This window comes from Macrobrachium rosenbergii, chromosome 27, assembly GCF_040412425.1.
Source record: "Macrobrachium rosenbergii isolate ZJJX-2024 chromosome 27, ASM4041242v1, whole genome shotgun sequence".
Taxonomy (NCBI): Eukaryota; Metazoa; Arthropoda; class Malacostraca; order Decapoda; family Palaemonidae; genus Macrobrachium; species Macrobrachium rosenbergii.
The window spans coordinates 24637009-24642008 of record NC_089767.1 but is presented as its reverse complement, the minus strand read 5'-3'; the positions used below and the strand labels follow the sequence as shown (position 1 = coordinate 24642008).

General features: G+C 33.5%; 1 long non-coding RNA gene across 3 annotated transcripts in view; it reads left to right on the top strand.

Moving 5' to 3' along the window:
* LOC136853265 (uncharacterized) overlaps nucleotides 1-5000 on the top strand; it is a 271531-nt gene that overhangs the window by 33675 nt on the left and 232856 nt on the right. For all 3 annotated transcript variants that reach the window (XR_010857406.1, XR_010857404.1, XR_010857405.1), the window contains exon 3: nucleotides 163-227. This is a non-coding gene — a long non-coding RNA (uncharacterized lncRNA). The remainder of the gene's footprint in view (nucleotides 1-162; nucleotides 228-5000) is intronic.

Genomic DNA, 5000 nt, shown 5'->3' with positions numbered 1-5000 from the left:
GATGCCCTTATAGATGTAAATAGTTATAATTAAGTCAAGGACATTAGTCCTGATTTCTTCACATGTACTTAAAAGTTGCCGTCTGAATGGTTAATCATTAGAAGCTTAAAAATAAAAAGAGCAACTCAGATGCTAGAAGTAATGTACTTTACTCATTCACAGATCTTGAAGTGACCGACAACATCGTCTTCAGGAAGCCAAGACCTGTCACATCAGGCGTTCCGTAGGTGAGTGTTCTGAGTCCCATTATGTTTTTAATCGTCAGTATTGACATGCCTGGTGGCCTTGAAATAAAAGATGACAGAATCGCATGATAAGACTTTGGTCACAAATATTCTCTCTTTCCAAATATAAAATATGGTTGCTGGCCATAATGACGTTAAGAACAGATCAGTGGCGAGCATAGTGAATAGAAAACGAGGCTGAGTTTCAGAAAAAACTGAAGATTTATTGATTAGGCGATCGTGTGGTAGGTTTTCAGTTAGCAATTCACATCGAGCTTTATAAATAATGATTCTGAATCTATTTGGGGTGTTAACTTGGGAGTTTTTTTTCGGAGTGTTTTATTGTCTGCAAGGCTTTTTACACCTGCAGAGATATAAGTGCCATGTGCATCAGATTTTATTTGCATATCCGTCTTTATTGGAATAATGTTCGCTTGTTTGGATGGGTGTCGCTTATACAGGCCTTCTCCTTGCTAGGGAAACTAGTTGAAGCCGTCGTTTCGTTTCCAACAAAAATAAATAAGATTTCGTCTATAGTGGGAGATTATCCGGTTCTGCTTCTTGAACCAAGCACTTCTTTGTTTTTTTTTTTTTTTTTTTTTGCTGCCTGCGTCTGTGAATATTTCCTAATAGAGGTATTCTTTCTTGTAATAAGGTTATTGGAATAATCTTTTAGGGATTCCATCCGGAAACTGACAGTACGCTCAAAGGTTTTTAGGGAACAAAGAAAAAATAAGATTACATTATCTGTCATGCTATGCTTTTTAATATAGATGTCCAGTCTTCTATTCAGATTATCAAGGCTCTTAACATACAAGTATTTTTCATATTTTACAAATATAGGGAGCTTGTCAGATTCCACCAAACAGATTTTTTTTTCCAGTCTAATAGCATTTTATTGAACCACAAAAGAATTTTTTTTTATTTCAGTCACATATGAAAGTAATTCAAGGGATGACAGTCACGATTATTCTTAGACCTTGCATTTACATATTTTCAGGAACAAAATACAGACATGAATGATCAAATAACCATTTTTAAACCTTGCATTTACATATTTTCAGGAACAAAATACAGACATGAATGATTAAATAACCATTTTTAATCCTTGCATTTACATATTTTCAGGAACAAACCCTCACAAAATACAGACATAAATGATCAAATAAACCATTTTTAACAGACACGTGGGTATAACCGAAACGCAAATTGTCTATAGTATATGATAGTTGTCATATTCATACTCGTCATACGTTCTGAAGAATTTACGACAATAAATAGGAAAGAATGAAGTATATTATGTAACGAACTCCGATCCCAGAAAAACCACTTTGCATAATTCTCTTGGTCGCTACAAAAGTCAGAAGCTTAACGAAAGCTGTTTTGAAAAGCAGCTGAGAAATATTTTTCCCCAGGAATCCCAGAAGCCGGATTTAGTAAATGGGTTCCCTATACAACTCATTTTTAAGGATTTCAGGATTCCATATCCTCAAGGACTAGGGATAATCTACCGGTCTCCATATCCAATAATAACCTGTCTTTATAAATCCCTGGGCTTTTATAATACAAGGTCTGTGTACTTTTCTGACCCTTCGTCATAGTTTTTTTTTTTTTGTGTAGTGTTACGATACCTCCTTTAGCTCTCTTTTACCATATACGTTTTTACTATTTCACGTAAATGCACGTGGACACACTCGTGCAGAAACACAAATGTATATACATACAATATATATATATATATATATATATATATATATATATATATATATATATATATATATATATATATATATATATATATATATATATATATATATATAAATAAATATATATAAATATATATATATGTATGTATATATATATATATATATATATATATATATATATATATATATATATATGTATGTATGTATGTATGTATGTATGTATGTATGTATGTATGTATGTATATATATATATATATATATATATATATATATATATATATATATATGTATGTATGTATGTATATACATACATACATATACATATATATATATAATATATATATATATATATATATATATATATATATATATATATATATATATATATATATATATATGTCTATACAGCAAAGGGCATCACAAGGAGACGTCTTGCAGCATTTCATCATTTATTTGACAAGGTTTCGAGGCCAAGCCTCATCATCAGGCTGAAACATACAGATATTAAACAATATAAAATTGACTCGACTAATTTATTATAAAAGGTAATTTATTTAAAAAGAAACTAAAAACTAAAAAGGGAAATGCTAAGTACCCTTCAAGGAATAGGAGGGAAGAAGACGAGTGAGAGACACAAGATACGTAGGTTAAAAGTAGCCTCATGCCAAGAGGAGAGGGGTGGCGGTCGTTTGACTGTTTAACTCTGGAACTGCTTGTTTAATAAAAAATGATTCAGAGATCGCAAGCTGTTGTGGAGATGGGGCCCTAGTAAGAACTTTGAATTGCTCATATTGGACGTTAAATTTACATTTATAGGCATGGTTCCGAATATTAGCGTATTCTGGAGACGCCAATCGAACTCCAGTGCCATAACTCACACCACTATGGCATGCAATGGGTACTTTCAGGAGCCTACGAGAGCCTACAACATATTTTCCTCGATTACATCGGGGATAAGTAAAAAGTAGACCGCATTTGATGCCAACAGGGGATCAAGTTTATCTTTATATTTAAAGAGAGACCCGATTGTCAGGGGATTTGCTGTTATTAGTTGGCATTTTATCGCAGGGGGATGTTGACGTATTAGTTGTTTATTTTTGTTAAAGAAAGAATCATTTTGAATAAAAGGAAGACTGGCATAAAATGGTTTCCTAGGAACAGTAGGGGGAGTTAACTTTGGGTATAATTTTACCATTAAGGAACTTATTCAAATGTTTAAAAAAGCAGTTTGCTTGGAAAATAATTGTCTAAAAAATATTTTTGTAAAAACAAAACTTCCTTATGAAGATCCGCCCAGCTCGACGTTAAAGTAAAGGCCCTATGGAAGAGGGTATTAAGAGAATTTATTTTAAACTTAAAAAACAACAACTATGAAAATTAGTACCTAACCTGGTAAATGTCCTTTTCCTAAAAACAGATGTAAAAAAAAACCATCAGTGTTACGTGAAACCTCTGTATCTAAAAATGCTAATCTATTTTCCTTTTCATAATCAATAATAAATTTTATGTTACGATGAGCATTATTGGCAAACTGTAGGAAAGCATCTGCTTGATCTTTGTTTCTGAATAAAATGAAGGTATCGTCCATGTAACGACTGTAAAAGAATGGGTGATAAGCCAGAGGGCGATTGTCCAGCAATTGCTCCTCTAGGTAACACACAAAAATATTTGCAGAGACTGAGCCCAAAGGACTGCCCATTGCCGTTCCGGCAATTTGAGAATAATCATTCCCATTAAAAACAAAGGCAGTGTCCTGCGCTACCAGATATAACAATTTTCTAAAATTATCTAAACTAAAACCATGAAATAGAATATCCTCTTTAGTAAAAATCTTACTTAAAATAACCTGGATACTTCCTTCCACCGGGACGTTGGTAAATAAAGACTCAACGTCCAAACTTACCATAAAAAGGTCAGAATCTTGAGCCAGTATTTTTTCATTAAACTCTTGTGAATTTCTTACTGTATAGTTATTAAAAGAAAACTCATTTAAAAACGGCAATAAAAATTTTGCTAGTTTATAGCTAGGGGTATTGTATGATATTAATATTGGTCTGATGGGAAGTTCCTCATTGGACGGGTGGGTACCGTTCTCAGCTAGCACTCTGCTGGCCCTGCGTTCGATTCTCCGACCGGCCAATGAAGAATTAGAGGAATTTATTTCTGGTGATAGAAATTTATTTCTCGCTAATATGGTTCGGATTCCACAATAAGCTGAAGGTCCCGTTGTTAGGTAACCAATTGGTTCTTAGTCTCGTAAAATAAATCTAATCCTTCGGGCCAGCCCTAGGAGAGCTGTTAATCAGCTCAGTGGTCCGGTTAAACTAAGGTATACTTTTTGGTCTGATGGGAACCCCATTTTTGTGGGCTTTGGTAACTCATATAAAACTCCTAAAAGTTCGCATTTATTGCCAAAGGGGTGTGAATTATCGCACTGGAATTCGATTGGCGTCTCCAGAATGCGCTAATGTTCGGAACCATGCCTGTAAATGTAAATTTAACGACCAATATGAGCAATTCAGAATTCTTACTAGGGCCTCTTCTCCACAACGGCTTGCGATCTCTGAGTCACTTTTATGAAAAAAGTAGTTCCAGAGATCAACAGTCAAACGACCTCCACCCCTCTCCTCTTGGAATGAGCTTACTTTTAACCTACGTGTCTTGTGACTGTTGCTCGTCTTCTCTCTTATTCCTTGAAAGGTACTTAGCATTTCCCTTTTAGTTTTTTTTTATTTTCTTTTAAATAAATTACCTCTTATAATAAATTAGTCGAGTCAATTTTATATTGTTTAATATTTGTATGTTTCAGCCTGATGATGAGGCTTGGCCTCGAAACGTTGTCAAATAAATGATGAAATGCTGCAAGACGTCCCCTTCTGGTGTCCTTTGGTGTATATTCTGCCAGTGGCTGGTGTCCTGGAAGTTTTGTATGTATATACAGTATATATATATATATATATATATATATATATATATATATATATATATATATATATATATATATATATATATTGTTACGATCTCGCCTTTCGAGATCGACAGGTTCTTTAAAATAAACAAGCAATTGGGC